The sequence below is a fragment of the Struthio camelus genome, chromosome 3 (genome assembly GCF_040807025.1).
Source record: "Struthio camelus isolate bStrCam1 chromosome 3, bStrCam1.hap1, whole genome shotgun sequence".
Taxonomy (NCBI): Eukaryota; Metazoa; Chordata; class Aves; order Struthioniformes; family Struthionidae; genus Struthio; species Struthio camelus.
The window spans coordinates 128,442,043-128,458,911 of NC_090944.1; positions in this window are offsets into that span (position 1 = coordinate 128,442,043).

The window sequence follows — 16,869 nt, forward strand, 5'->3', positions numbered from 1 at the left end:
AAAAAGTGTTTACAGTACACAATAATAGATTTTTTTTTTTTAATTAAAGCACTGATGGGGGTTGTGGGTTCATGTGCATACATATTTTTAATATAACAGGTAGAATAGCATAAAGTGAACTCTGTATGAGGAGGGCAAAAAGGCAAGAAAGCTGTGTAGGCACATTTTTCTACCTTCCGTAAAATTTTTTGAACCACCTTCTGACACGGCTTAACAGGCCCTGCTAAAAGAGAGTATACTGAATTAGAAAAACCATAGGTCCATCCAACACGGAGCAGCCAATGTTTCTTTATCCTTAGTTGTCCAGTTTCCTTGCTTCTGGATAGAAAAACTTTAATTTTCCTTATTATTCCTTTGTAGAGCATTAATCCTGAATTTGATACAACAGTATCAGGGGCAAAACTGTCTTCCTACACTAGTTTTACAATTTAGAGGATGAAATTTTCAAGTAGGAAGCTCTTCCTTTGATCTTCTATTTTTGTTTGTCTAAGTATAGCAACTATTTTCTGTCAAAAACTCCAATAGCTTTTCAAAGCTTTTATCTTTCTGGGTGACATTTTCCAAACTAGGCCTCTTCCTGGAAATGATTTTGTTTGAAAAGATGAGACAGGAACAGTCCAGCTTGGGATTTTCCTTTCATTTTTCTTAAATGGAAAAGCTGTTCTAAAAACCAAACATTTTCAAAGGTATTTTTAGCCTTTAGATAAGGCTGGAGGGAGAAGCCTCTAAGTGAAACTCATTGCTTCAATGTAATTGAGGCCAAGAACTTAGTCAGGTTTGAAGGACTGGATTGTATAGGGGTAACAGCATGCAGAGTTATAATAGCTAATGGTAAAAGAGAAATAGACTAAAAGAAGAGAGCTAAGAGAGCTTACACTAAGAGAAGAGAGAAAGCTATGGGATGTCACATCCCAGCCCCACTGAATCAGTTAGAGCTGGAAAAGTCAGCGGGGTAAGCCAGCACTCATTCTTTTCCCCTCGCTCCCCTCTCTGGTCACTGTTGAGGGGTTTTCAGTATGATAGGGCTGCTATCACCAGGATGCGGTAGTACTGGGATATTTACAGCAACACCCTGACTCAAGGTAAAGGTGGATCAAACCTCTAGGTGTGCTTTTCTGCTCTGCCTGTCCCCTGCTCTCACCCCGATTTCTGCTGGAACAAAACCCAGTCCAGGTGAAGAGACAGGCAGCGAGGAGTGCACCTTCCCCACGATATATTACTGCCACCAAGAACAAGGTGGAGTCTAGTTCTTCCCCAAGCAGCTGAAAGAGGCTCTACTGCCTGTGGAGCAACTCTGCCCAAGGGCAATGGGGCAGCAGGTAGCTCTCAGGATGCAGCATACTCAAGGAGATGAGGACGCAATATCTTTAACGACCATCAGTAAAGAAGCATAAATAAGTTATGGAGCATTAAACTTGTATCAGCTTTTGAGGGGCAGCTTTCTTGTGGATTCTCCCCCTCTCTCGCCCCCCTCCCCCAAATTATCCTTTTATTCACCGAAGCACGTTGCCTCCTTGCATTCTGGTGCTGTAGATTCACATACAACATACACAAGATTGTGCTGATAGCGAAAACCCATTTCTCACTAAGAGCAGACTGAGCAGGCTACATCATCCAAAGCACCAGTCTTCAGTGCCACAGAAGTAGGACATTTCTAAAAATAAGCCTTCTTGCAAGGAAGATAAAAAAGGTCAGAGACACCTTGAACACAAGCTTACCAAAGAAAAAAAAACCTTTGAGACTGAAAACAGAAGCTTGCAACATGAGGCCCTTCTTACTCCTGCAAATAAGAAGGGTGCTTAAGTTGTCATAAGTTATGGTGCTTTCCTGGGAAAGCTATGGAGCTAAAAGGAAAATCATTATAGGAGAGATCACTTTGTTAGCTCATTTGTATAATTAGAGAAGGTTCAAGCCACGAGGGTCAGCAGTGTTCTGCTTTGAAACGTCAAACAAGCAAAGTTCTTAGGTGTTCGGACATTAGGAGTCAGGCCAATAAAAGCAACAAAATTGGAGGGTATTTTGCCTTTAGCTGAAAGCCTCACTTAAGTAAACCTAAGTGAATCAAACATAATTTTTCATAACTGATGAGAGCATACATTTGACTAGCTATTGCATTTCACATTCTGGTAGTTACCAGCTGGAACATTTATGAGACTTTTTATAACTTAGTTAGAGCTACCTTGTGGAACAACTTAATCATATAAAATCTTATAATACAGATGCACAAGTAAAACAATACCAGCTGCTGGCTTCTATTTTTGTCATGCTGTTTCATCCCTTTGTTTCTCCCTGTGCTGTACAGCACACTCCCACCACAAGGAGACTGCCTTTGGGAATATCTATCAGCAGGAGCAAGCTGGGTTTTTTTTTCCTGCCTAAAATCCAAGATCCACAGTCCCTGTAGGCTCAGCAACGAAGCAGGGCTTCAGAGGCCCAGATCTCATGGGATACACATTCAGGGAGCCTCCTGAGCAAGGAGGCTCGATGATACTGCAGAGGGGTTTTTTGGTGCGTTTCTGAATAGCGAAGTTAACACTTCGAGAGAACAATAACCACCTAGCTAAACGCTTAAGACAATTCTCTTACTCCAAACTCTGCAAGGCTCTGGCACAGAGCTGCCCTCTCTTGCCAGAGAGCAGAGCAAGTCTTGTCCAAATTAAACACTTAGGTTTCAGGATAAAATGGCTTATTGCCATCTTCATTACTGATTGTACAGCAAAATAATGGAAGATGCTGAAGCATCGCAAACAAGTAAGGTGACACAGCTCATCAACATGCAACACTTATTACTATGCAGCACAACCACAGGTTTAATCACATTCAAATGCTACCATTTATCTTTATAACCTTTTCTTGCTAGTTTGTGATTCCTTCCTTTCTTTGGTCTGATCGCCAGCTTTTGTACCAGAGGGGGATGGTGCAGAAAATAAGGCAGCAGCAACGGGGAAGGGAGCAGAGGCAGAGAGGAGCATCTTTGTGACTAATTGCCAAGCAGCATCTCCTCAGAACGAACATAATCTTTGAAAGGTTGCCATACGGCTGGGGCTGACTGTGTGCATGTATGCTGATCAGCTTCAAGTTAGAACCAGGATATTAGAACACAACTTTGCTAAGCAAACGGATGAGGAGATCAGCAAATATTTAGCAGTGAGCACAAAAGAGAGGTCTGGAGGGGAGAACGATTCCCATCGGTTCCTGGCTGGCCTGTGCTTGGCCGGGGGAAGGAAGGAGCCCTCACGGCAGGGCACTGTGCTGACGGGGCCTGTCCTTCACGTCTGAGGGGCGTAGCAGCAGGGCTGCATTGCTTCTGCGTCCCTCCGACAACACCAGCCTGCAGTGTGAAACGGATGTTGGCTGCACAAGCTCCCCTTGCATATATTGCTGTGACTGGGGAGAAGGTTGCTTTCCTGTGAGTCCACGACGTGAACAGTGCAAGTACAGAGCATCACGGAGTAGAGATGTGCAACCAGTTCAGCTTTTCTGCCCAGCAGCAGCGGGTTGATGCCAGTCACAACCGAAGCACTGATCTCGCTTTTCCCCACCCCCTCCTGTATCAAGGGCTCTTCTTTCACGGGACCCCTCCAGCAGCCCCCATAGCACAGCCCATGGTGCCCACAGACATGCAGCCACACATACTGGGTGCATGCTTACTGGGCTCTGCTGGCACTGGCAGCTACATGCAGTCTCTCACATGTGCTTACCTTACATGCATGACAGGTCTGATGATAATTACTTAAGCCCCCATTTCCTCCTGCTCTCCCCTAAGTCCCTTCCTTTGGCACATCCTGGAGGCTTCTGCGTAGGAGAAAGAGTAGGTGTAGAAGTAGTTAACAAGATATCCATTAAAATTACATTGCAGTAGGGAAGAGAAGTAAAATCCCCCTCCCCCAACTTCAGTTTCTCAGCATCTATCTTTAAGGATCACTTTCTTTATAGCTAGAAAAGTTACCTGGGAGCTAAAACCTTCAGCAACATTTAGCTTCCATTTCAGCTACTTAACATGGAGTATTCCCCTTGGAAATCCGGAGAGCAGTGACATTACTACATGCATTTATATAAGAGATAATCAAAATATAGTATTCGGGCACTGATTTTTTTTTTGTTTGTTTGTTTTTTAAAGCTTTCTCTCCCTTTCCCCTCCCATCATGCATTTGTGAAGAACGAAATACATTCACTCTTCAGTCCTATGCTTTTTAAATCCTGACAGAGCACTTCAGATTGGTAAGTAAACTGTGCTAGGCTGGGTCTTGTTTTCCACTGAAGAAGAAAAAAATATATATAATTTTGGTTTCATAGCTGACAATCATTTTTCATCATTGTTTCAAGCATGAAAGATTCAGCAATGGCTGCATAAAACTTCAGGGGCACAAGCCTTTGACGTGCTGTCAGGCAGCTTTGCTTTTCTCCATGTCATACACACGGCAGCTACAAATTGCTCCCCAGCAATCCTAGGTGAGGATTATGAAGATTATTAGGAAAGCTGAAAGAGCTGAAGCTTAAAGAGTGCTTATATTATTCAGCAATACAAAAAAAGGGGTCACCTGCCTCCCAGCTAAGTTATGTCATGCTCTTCACAAACAGCCCAATTTGTGCTGCTGATTTTTGTCTCTCTCCACTTGATCTCTTTGGCTGGATATTCCTGCCACAAATTCCAAGTAACCAAACTGTCACGAGCAAAGTCTAGTAACAGAAAGCACTGAAAGAAACAAACAACCCCAAAATAATAAAAAGCATTAGCAATCTGCTTGTGAACTGCAGACACATGCACAGAAGCTGAGCAGAGCACATGGTTTTCTGCAAGGCCAGTCGTGCTACTTGGAGCATGAACTCAGCACAGGAAAGCCACATGGCAAAAGCCTCAAAGAAATACGCTTATTGTGTCCTGCCCTTTTTTCTTTCTTTCTTTTTTTTTTTTTTTTTTTTAAAAAGACATTCAACTTCAAAAACGGATATAGCTTCTATTTTCACTTTTAATAAAATCAAGCAGTGCTACTGCACTCTAAATTTGAGACAATTTTTTTGCCCTGACTTAAGCTCCATGGGGCTGTCCAGAGAAGTTGTTCTCTCTTGGATGCCAATTTTAATTACACAGTTAAAACGCAACTGACTTGTCTCCACAAAAGTTGCAAAGCTTCTAAGTTTGCTACCTGAAGATCCGTAACTTAACCAGTAAAATCTTTAACCTAAACAATGTGTCCACTTCCCATTTTTGGAAATTTTGGCTTGTGGTTTTGTTTCACCAATAGCATCTGTGGATCAGTGCATTCTGCATTTTGCTGTCACATGGGATCTGTGGATGGAGCTACTCTAGGGTCAGATCTTTAGAGCATGCCTTCCCCTAACGCCCACTGCAGTTTTTGTAATGTGGGTGTCTGAAACAGCCTCAAGGCCATGAATGACTTTTTAATCACCCAAATAGGCTTTAGCTGTAAAGCAGGGACCACAACACTTCTCTAAGCATTTGACCTGCCCAAGGTTGCACAAGGAGAGGAGGTAAATAAATAATAGCAGTTTCTTCCTCAAAGCTTTAGAAGTTAATACTGCAGATCGTTGTGGTCTGTGCAGATCTTTTAAAGTGGAGAACGATGCTTGGGCTCCCGCTGCCAATGTTTAAGTGGAAAAACTGCCCTCTTTGAATAAACTCAAGCACAATCCAGCAAGAGCACATCAGGATAACAAAAGGATGGGAGGGAGATAAGAGTAACAGCAGTCCTAAGTCAGTGAAATGAGGCCTCCTTGTCCACACGAGGCTTGCAGACAAGCGTTTCCATTCACATGACTATGTGCAGGCAGACAGGTATTCAGATCCTAAAAGGCTGAGCTTATCCAAGAGAAATATATGATAGGACTGGGTAATTCACTCCAAATGCCTTAAATTTCATCGCTCTCAAGATTTAAAGTGACCTCTGTGGAACCTAGACAACGATGAAAGATCAGGTCAAACAAGCTTTCCCCATCTAATCCCTTAAGAAGTCAGTGAGACTATACACTCGCCATTTACGTGATTACTTTTTTAAAGAAGAGAGAGTACTAGCACATTCTCAGTGTTTAATTATCAGATACCCAAATGAACTGCTCATGGTAAAGCTGCAACCTAAAAAATTATTCACAAAGAGCTGTTGAATAGCATTTAAACACACGCACAACATCCACTTGTAGATAATCCCCGATCAGCAAAATTCATTGACTAAATTATACATGGTTAATTATTCACCAAACTCTCTCCACACAACTTGTTCTCTCCCCCCGCATCCCACCGTTGACAGAGTCCCCCCAAAAAAATCAAAATGCTGATCACAGCCCCAACGTTTATACGGTCTCTCGCCTTGATTTCTCCCTTCCAGTTTCTTCAGTAAGCAAACCCTTCTGGTTCAGTAATTTGGCGAACCAGTGAAACTTTCAGCTGCAATTATATAACTGCTGCAAGGCATCCCAGTCAGCAGGAATGCCATCCAGGAGACTCACGGCTGTAAAAAATGCATAAACAGCAGCCGTTCCCTACCATAGGACTTTTATTGGATATGCAGCCTGTAGATCTGAAAGCTTTGATTTATTGGAGTGAGAAGCAGTGTGAAAACACTGTCAGGTTTCTGGAGCTACTGAGATATTAGACTGCTCCATTCCTGTACCTCATGCTCGTGAAAAGCACGGGAATCTGGTAGGTGATAAATTAGAAGATCCTGGAGGTGCGGGGTGGGAGGAGGAATGACGAGTGTAAACTTAGTTTGTGATTAGCTTTAAATGCTAAGAAACATGGAAGAAAATCTGACCGTTTCATGACTTGCATCGTCCTTTTTGTAGCACTCCTTTATTTACAGCTCTCCAGCAGAAGTACGGACCCACGCTCCTCCGCTCCTGGCTTACAGCTGCTCAGGCCGGCAGGGCCTCCCTGCTCTGCTGAGCTCTTTTTGCCACATACCTCCTTTGGAAAATCACTTCTTAAGGTGTCGACCTGACAAATTCTTAATTCTGATGTGAAGGCCTTACTTTTAGGAGGTGCTGCTTTGGCTAACAAGGCCCTCCACCCAGCTGTGGCCCTGTATCACTCCCCCCAACCCCATCCCAGCTCCCATAATCACAGTTTTTTGAGGGATCTCTCCTGGTGAGAGAAATGAGCTCTCTTCTCCCACCCAGTTTTTCCTGGGGCTTCTGCACTTTGCACATGGCCTGGCTTATACCATTGTTACAACAGCTCCCTAACTATTGAAGGGTGAACTGCCACCACCAAAGTCATGCTGCACAGATTTCTAACCTGAAACAGCCTTGTCACTGATGACCGCCGGCATTAGATACTGTGATTTAAGGCTTTATAGACCACTTTCGGTCTTGAACCAGCCCCATAATGTACTCCAGGCCTGCTACCCTACTTCTAGAACACAAGATTATGCATAATATCCTGCATCTTCTTCAACTCCACTCCTGCTTGCAGGTGATTTTCCTCTGCATTGATTCAGTGCAACTAGTCTGAGAAGAGCTTGCCCTCGTTTTTTCCTCACATTTGGCACACAAGCGTAGAACCACTGAAGCTCTCTGCTTTCCCCTCTCCATCCTTGCAAGCTTCACAGCCAGGCAACAGATTTCTTTGTAGCTAACTAAAATTCAGTCCTGAATGCAGCCAGTCCTGCTGCAGCAGCGCTGAAAGCTAACGTTACTAAAGAAGCAAAAGCAAAGTCAGAGTTTAGAGTCAGTTTGCTCTGCTGTGCCAGCTGCTTACATAGGCTTATACTGCAAGGCAGGCTTTAAGAAAGAAAAGAAAATACTGGTGTCAGTAGAATATCTCTTTTTACCTCATTTCCTTCTGATTTGTTTTAGAAGCTTCTCCAGTAAGTATCACAAAATCTTTAATCCTGGTTCTTTTGAACCACAGAAGCAAAAAAATAACAACATTCTTACAGCAATTATTTTGTTTTTACTATAATTTGTTATGTGACTACCACCACTCGTACCTTTGGCTCTTCAGACAAAGAGGACCTTCTCAACAGGATGCTTTGGACTAGGGCTCCTCGCTGCAGAGCTGTCCTTTCAAGGTATTTCCCAGGGCTCCCTCCTGGGCTGATGAGCAGAGAGAAGGCAGGTGAGCCTGTGATTTTTGGGAGAGGCAATTGACTGCAGCCCTTACCTAGCTATGTTGCAGCTAATTCTCTGTAAGGCAGTTCTTTTCCATGTGGTAAATAGGCTTATTTACTCTTCTGTTCTCATGTCTCATTCCTAACGCTTTCAATGTATTCCTAAGTACACAAGCAACCAGCTTCTGTCCTTGGATACCAGCCCAGTTCTCCTTGACTTCGCCAGCATTTGTGTGGACTATCTGAGGAAAGAATTTGTCTCAGTATAGTATTTACACTACATACTGATCATTAAAATAACCACCAACTCCTGTTTCCTGAGTGAAGCTGTAAATCCCAGGTGATTACATGAACTGCCTTTATAGTTCATTTGCAGAGGTCATTAACTCAGCTACAGCCCTCTGCTCACCCTTCTGAGGAGGAGCAGGGCTGATGTCTTCTGAAGCAGCAATGCCAAGCTCCCCTCTCTTCCCCTCCAGAGGGGCAGGTACAAACCAGGAGAAACACTGCACATCTCTCTGCCGAGTCCCCACTGGGAACTTGACTTCTGTGGCACACCGGGGAAAGCCAATTTGAGATGTAGCAGCTGATCCAGAGAAAGTAAAAAGGAGAGTGCCTTCTTGTGACTAAGATCGCACTATGTGTTGGAATCATTTCCAGGACTGTGTCAGATGTTCTCTGCCTCATTTCTCCGTTTGTAAAATAGGGCTAATACTTCTCCCTTGTACATGGATGATAATAAATTGTAGCCCGTAAAACATCACAAGTTTAAGTCCGTATAAACCAGAAGCACTTTTAAAATTTCAAAGGCAATTCAATTGTATATTTTTTAGCGCTATTCCAGAATGTTAACGTCTACGTGGCTACTGCAGTTTGCTTTGCAAATCCTTAGCTGTTGAGTAGAAGTCATTAGGGGAAGGGGGGAGAAGGTTTCTGTAGGAAATGATCGGGAGCAATTAATTCATGCTGGCTATGAATTCTGCATCAGTAGATTTCAGTGCAAACCTAATTGTAGCAAACAGTTTATATTTCCCCTCTGGCTATTGTTTTGAGCTATCTTCAGATGTTTAGTGACCTCCCTGAACTGCTCTGTAGGCCATTCACACTGAAGGGTTTTTCTTTGCAGCTGGTACCCAAAGGCTGGTATCTTCAGGCTAAAAGCTGACACTGTGTAGAGCTGATGTAACTCAGCTCAGGGGAGCTGTGCTGATTGATAGCTGAGGGTCTAATTTATAATCAAAGAGTGGAAAAATCGGGTTCTGAAGAACAATTCCGAGGTGAAGGTGGATTCTGCCATGAATTCCATGGCTGTAGGGTTTCAGGCAACAGTTTTTTAAATTGTCTATGCGGGAAAACTGTGCGAAAGAGGCAGTACCCAGGCAGTCACTATTCATTGCCTACTCAGTCGTGCCAACAAAACTGTTCATAGGGCAGTCCTGTACATCAACTCAGCAAAATGTTCCAAGCTGAAATTGAAAGAAAGTAAACCTAGGTCATTTCCCTAATCCGGTCACAGCGCAGCCCCAGAAATAACATGCATGAGCACAGCCAACCAAGGGAGCAGTAAGTTGTACCAGGGGAGCAGGAGCGTGCGAACATCCCTATCACTACGGAGATTGTAGCAGGGAAAAGAGCCACTCTCAGTGGCTTTCCCAGCAGCCAGTTCTCACTGAAAGCATCCTCACCTACTCCCACCACAAGGCAATCGATAAGAGCCCTTAGCCTTGTAGTAATCATTAAAAAAAAAACATAATGGAAGCCCTTTTCGTGACACTCTCTCTGCAGAGCTGCCTGTGTATCATTAATAGCTGATAAAAATTTCATCCAGAAATTCTCTGTGCCTTTTCCAATGTCCTTCGTATTGCTGGCTGGTAGCTTGTTGAAGACCTCTTCTTGCCAGAGCTTTAAATAATGCACAGACTCACTTGTAGTTAGCAACGCACTCCAACTTAGATTTGATGCTTTTCCTCAAGATTAAATGGGCTACTTGCAGAGACAGAAAACTCTCTAACTTCAAAGCTTCCTGTCTTAGTTAAAAAGAAACAAATTGCTTCCCCAGTGAATCCTCTCAAGGGAATAGCACAGGATAAACCTGTGATATCTGCATTAATTCATCTTTAAACATAAACCTGAGGAGATTCCATTTCTTTAATATATTTTTACATTATTTAAACGGACTTGTTTTAAAAGCCAGTAACATGTTTGCTTTGGGGATATTTTGCATTTTTATTTACCTTTTTGGCTGGCAGCTCAGTTTTATAGAAAAAAACTGTTAGAACTAAGGCAGCTGAGGATTACAAAGATTTTAGAACTGATTTACATCCGAGGCCATTTTCATCCTGATTTTCAGTAGTGGTCCTTTTCTCAGTTTAGTGACATTTAAGGGTACTGGAAATCTTTCGGTGACTGAGCGTGCCTGCAATCTGGACTGCCTGAGGAAAGCGGGGCTTTACTGCGCTTGTCCTGATACCTGACGCCTACAGAGCGTTTTTGATCAGCAGATATCAAAGCGCTTTGCAGAGGCGCTCGATTTCATCCTCCCGCTTTTGCAGTGGGGGAAACAGAGATGCGGAGGAGTGAGGGCAGCAGCACCGCTTGAAGGCCAGTGGAGGAAGGGTCGGTTTTTCTTATTTGCTGACGGTGAACCCCATAGATAACAAGGTACCCGCTCCTCTTCTCCAGTCACATCGAAGCACTTTGAGATGGTTGTTAGTGAAGTCCTAGAGCGAGGACGGACGAGCTCAGGCTTACCTAGGCTTCTTTTAGGATCAGCTGTCCACCAGCTTCTGCAGATGGGGGATGTCTGCAGCAGAACAGGGATAAAAAGGGACCAGATCAGGTACCACCCCAGCGCAGTCGTCTCTAGCATCTTTTAGCTTCATCTGACAGTGAAAGAGAGCTTAAGTAAAATGCTATCGATGGAAGAAGTGGAGGCACAACCCAACTCTGGACACAAGAGTGTATGTCTCCCCCTATCTATAAGGCTGTATAAATTCAGACACTCCCTGAAGTGGAAAAAAACCCCCACCTTTCTGGGTCTCAGCTGCTGGCTACCCCTTCAGGACAAAGAGCTTCCTGGCTCCAGGCACTCCCTCATAGGATGGCTGTCCTGAGAAACCAGAGCTGTTGCACTTCTCTCGTTGCTGAGCTGGCCCCGCAGCAGCAATATTCAGTGTCACACAGCGTCGGTGATGACACTGCATTGTTTAAGGAGCTGCATCACTCTCTGCCTTCGTTTTCTCTCCTGATTATCTACAGGAAATTAGCTATCACACAGCAATTAGACTGAGTCATGCTGAACTGTTTGGGCACAGCATTCATGCGAAGACTTTAAAGCTGACATGAAGCTATTTATTTTTTCATAAAGTTCGCAACTGAATATTATGAAGCGTTAGGAGAAGAAAATCAACACCTCGATCACTAGGTAAAAGCTTTGAGTTCTTTACCGGCTTTGAGATGTATTGTTTAGCCACTCCAGTTCTTATCATGTGCAAATGTTTCCAATATTAACAGGAGAAGAGTGATTTGTGGGCAGTGAATGGGAAACAGGACATCAATTTAACAGGGCCATTTGGGGTTAGCACAAAATGACAGAACAGCAGGAAGCAGTTAAAAGCTTCCCCCTCAGCAATCAAAGCCCTGCAATTTTGAGTCTTTTCCTCCAATCAAGTAGCGTATTGATGAGAAACTAGTTCTGGTAATGACCTTTGAAAGACCTCATTCTGGCCTTCTGCAGTAATTCATTTCTATAACCATGGTGTCCTAACAGAAGCTCAGCCAAAGCGAGTCATCTACACAATCACTTGAGCAGCACGACAAATGGCAGAAGCTAAGGTTAGTAGATTTTTTCCCTTAACTCGGCTGACTTTTTTTCCTTGTAAGTGTCCTGATCTTGGCTGACGTGGGATTTGCTTTTTCTGTGCACGTCTTCCCCTCTCCTACCTGCCTGTCCCAGCTCACTGAAATTATGGAGAGACTATCCTTATTAATTCATCATTCCTACTGCAACCTAGTATGCTTGTTCCTTCCTGTGTTGCATTTTTAAAAAAAATTATTCTGTTAGCCTGCCTCCTAGATCAAGTCACCTTCACAGCATTTCATTCCAAACTTTGGCTCAGTTAATCTCACTCTTTTGGTAGTGCTGAAAGAAATCTCTGCTTTCCTTACAAAGGCAGACACGGAGTGCTGAATGCCTACGCCAGCTTTCCCTGGTAGGAAATAGTAGGTGTTTGCTATCAGCCCTGCTGGTGCTGGGAGTCATACATTTCATTACATTACAATCCACCTCCAGCCAGTGACCACAAACCTGCCAGTGACAACGGCATTACTGAAAAGTGCTAGGAAGAAGTAAAGGAATGAGAACAAGACCACTAGCTTTCATTTGATTTTACTCACCATTCCACAATCCACCTTTTGAGCTACTGTTTTCAGTTTTAAGCCTCTGCCTTTTCCCAGTAGCCCAGAGCTAGCGACACCTACGATCACAGTGACGGCTCAGGGCGATACGGCAAAGGATAGGTTGGGGGCTGGCGTCTCCCCAGGCAGTCAGCCCTGAGCCCGGCTGCAAGGCGAATTACTGCCCATCACAAGCGTCAATGCTGCCACCTCACCACCGGCAAGTGAGGATGTGCTAGTGCTTGGACAGCAGACAGGGAAAGCTAGAGCCAAGACGATGCTTGAGTCTTCCTGCCGGCTCCGTTGGGGAGTGCTGCTTGTAAAACGGGAACAAAAAATGACTGCCGTGAGGGGACCCGCACTTTCAAATATCTCACGCTGCACTTCAGTGATTTTTTAAAGCTCCTCATACCAGTTCAGAAATGCAGTGAAACGCTGACCCAGTATAAACTCACTCAGTCAGTTCATATTTGCTCAAAATATTGGCAGGCTTCTGGGATCTGGGATCGTCCATCGACCCACAGTTGGCAGCAAGGTGACACAGAAATCACAGGACTCTCAACGGCCACCTTGTGTGCCCCAGTTAATTCAAAAGAAAGGCAATCGTGGCATGCCCATGCCCGACCCAGATCAAATTGGTACTAGTATTTGATAAGTGAACACACCACATCACCCTTGGAAACTCAGCCAGGGCGCGGGGAAAGCTTTCTCTCCCGACTGCGTCTGCCAGCTCTTTGCCATCATCTGCGAGCCATCAAAGGCTGTGAGTAGAGGGGTGAGGAACAGTGTTCGATCCTGTGACTGCTTACCAGCCACAAAATGACAATTACAGTCTATATTTGAAAATTGCTTTCCTAGGAGGGTCGGTCAGCTTGCTCATACTTGGCACTGAGGGGGAAAAATTGCTTACACGGCATATATTGCAAAGTAACCACTATATAAAGCACGGAGAAAAAAAAGACAAAAAAATATATGGTCTTTAAGGCAGCAGAACAACTTCTACCCTTGTAGGTTCTAGGAAGGTTTCAAGCATGAGCAACTCTTCCATTTAAATAGTTGACTTCTACCTTATGTCTGGTGATTTGGCTCCCATGCTGCCTGAATAGTTCTCCTGAAGCCAGTTTACTGTCTATTGTGTGTGCCTGATGAGAGCTGTTACTGCTGGTTAGATATTTTTCTGCTATATTCCAGATCTCTGACCTTCTTTTCTCTCTCCTCTGCATCACTTCTCCCTAAGCACTAATGGTGTCCGATGTGAGTACCACTACTAGCATGACCTGATGGGTAAGAAGAGAAGTAAGAACATGTCATACCTTAGTTCAGGATTGCAAGCAAAGGGCAATATCCTGGCATATGGAAATGCCTTTAAATCATATTGTCCCCATGTCTCACTCTTCAAATTCCACATAGCTTAGTATTTGCACTCTAAATACAGTTCCTTTACCTTTTTTTTTTTTTAAATTATTATTCACTAAAGTCTCACTGCAGAAACGAGCCAAGCACGTCAAGTTCCAGCTCTGCAGGAATTTATTTTATTGCATTGCAACTTCCTAAGAATAAGGCATTAGAGAAGAAAGCAAGTGTTTGCACATATGCTTTTAAGGTAAACAGGAGTCCTGTCCCTCACCACTTCCCCTGAGGCCACTGGGACTGTTCACATTTTAAAGACAGAAGCATGAATTAGCCTTTGCAGAATCACATTATTCTATAATCTCATGCTCTGCAAAAAAAAAAAAAAAAAGGTGAACAAAGGCTGTTAGCTTTCCATCTTTAGTACTGTTGGCCGGAGGAAGTGGGTTAGGGAATATTAACATATATACATATAGACACAGCTATCCTCCTTCCTCCTGCCACGCTGGGTCAACATTCAGTGCACACAGGACAGCGTGCAAGCAGCTCGCCAACTGTGTCGGGATGTCCCACCCTCACCCAGTCGGTCCTTTCCCCCAGGTGCTGCCAGCACCCACAGTCCCAGCATGTGGCACTGGACTTGGAGCAGGCTCTAACCTTCTGTCACTGGGAGTGCTACATTACAGCATCTTCATTCTTCAGCTCATGAGATCAGCTTACCTACAACAGCCCCGCATCCAGACGTTTCCACCGGTGCCTTCAAGCAGTGGCCTCCTATTGCATTTCATGCCTTCCCATTCTCTGTGGCTGCTGAATTGCTACACATGCTATTCTGCAAGTGGTTGCTGAAAAGGTAACACAAGGTGTTTCCCCCTCAGGGGGATGGAAACCTCTCCCCTGTACTTACCCATAGCATCGCACTGAAGAAATCTGCTCATGCGAGTCCTTGTTTGTTGTTAGAACAGAAACTAGCCATAGTTGTTCTTGAAACGCTGATGATCCCTGAGCAGCACTTAGCGTTGACTATGAAGCTTTAAAATGAGATCTAGAAAATTGCATTTGCCAGTATCTGTTCAAATGCAAACCCCACTGGACCAAGACAGAGGATCCCATGAAAGCTAACTATGTTATCATTGTCTATAGAAAACAATTAGAAAGTTAATTTTAATATGCTACAATTAAAGGCTTAACATAAATGCTTTTCTGATGCTATCCAAGTTCAACAGACTTCAAGAAGCTCTTTCAAAATAACAGTGCCTTCAAGCAAAATAGCTGTTTTATTTTTCCTTCATTCTGAACAGACTATGTGCAATTTAAACACACCTTCTAATTTGAAAAATATTTTATCCGTACCACATCTTGTGTGCTATGAATTCCAAAACGCAGGCCGTAAAAATTTACATAAAGCCTCATACAGATTTATTGTTCTGCCTATAGATTCATGGCTGAGGATAAAATATTTCATATTAGAATTAGAATTTAGGAAGGCTTGGGGGGGGCATATAAAATCTGATGAGCAGAAGTTTTGGTAAGATTTACTAGAAAGGTTTCTACCTATGCTTTAGATAATTCTGAAATCATACAATAACCTGATTAACTTCCCTTTTTGTGCTAGTTCTATGTTGTTTTTAGGGAATAATCACACAAATGCTGCAAAGGAAAATCCCAGTTTTATTGAGGTCAAGAGGACAACTCCCACTGATTTCAGCTGAGCCAGGGTTTCACTTTATGGAGAAGTCTTGGGGAGAAAATAAATTCAGACTTCTGGAAATAGGGCAGCACGCTGATGGGTTTTTTTCTTTCTTTTTTTTTTTTTGGCACATGGTCACACTGCCATATTTGAGAAAGCAGCTCCACTCAGCGCTTTCAGAAACTCAGCAGGCATTCCTGCTCCCATTGACTGCTTGCAAGCAGGGTAGAAGAAACCAAAGCTGCTGCTTTTCACAGCAGCCAAATACCACTGGTGGGCTGAAGGCCCCATCTCAGCCCAGGTCAGGGAGCAGCTCCTGCACCTTGACTTCCACCGAGTGCTGAGCTGGGGAGGAGCAGCAAGGCTCTTCTGTTTACAGCAGTGCCACCCTGCTCCCATATGGGGGCCCAGGCTTGCCTCGTGCCATGGGGTAGGATCTCTTCGCCTCTCAGAGGCCAGCTAATGAGGCCATCCTTTATTTTTACCCTGTTCACTTAGTTCTCACTGGTTTGTTAGAGAAACTGAGGCTGCTAGCAGCACTGATCTCTTCCTTTAAGTAACATACCTAGCAAGGCTGGTGCTACTGGTGTGGCCCTTCTGCACCAGATCATACACAGCGTACCGATACATTTATGTGCTGACATCATTAGTACAGAACAAGGCATGGATGGTTTCTATTTTAAGCCACTTCCAAATGAATAAGGAGCACTGGACGCATAATGAGATTCAGCTCGAGCATATGCAAGTTTTGTCATCTTTCTCATTAATCATACCTGTAGCACACTAAATAGCAGTAAGGTTTCTAGAAAACTTACCGAAAGAGACAAGCTTGATGCTTGTCAACATGACTGTATAGTTTTGGATGAAGCATGAAGTTACTTTTTTTTTTTTTTTTTTTTTTTTTTTACAGGGGTGGGCTTCCTCAATTAAATATCCATGCCGCTTTATTGCGCTGTGGAGCACTTCTTATCATTAGCTAGTAACATAAGAAATGTTCTGGAGATGGACATCATCAGTGAAGTAGGGCTTCAGTTTCACTAACCATGTAAGCATTTAATAGGAAGACTTCACAATTTTTCTTCTAGGAGGTTTAAGTGAGAAGGTAGTTGAAATTTTGAATAATATTATGTAATTAACTTTTCATCAGGGAACAGCATCTTTGCACTAACCACATTCTTTATTCTGATATATCAAAGACTGAAAACCATGGTCCTTCCTATGCCAACTGTCTTTTAGAATAAACATGAGACCCTCCCCTTTCATCTCCACATACCTAAAAATATTAATGCTAGTAGACAAGGTCTTTCATAAAGCACATAAATCATTCACTCTAGCTTATTAGCTTAATCGTCAACCTTTTTACAATGT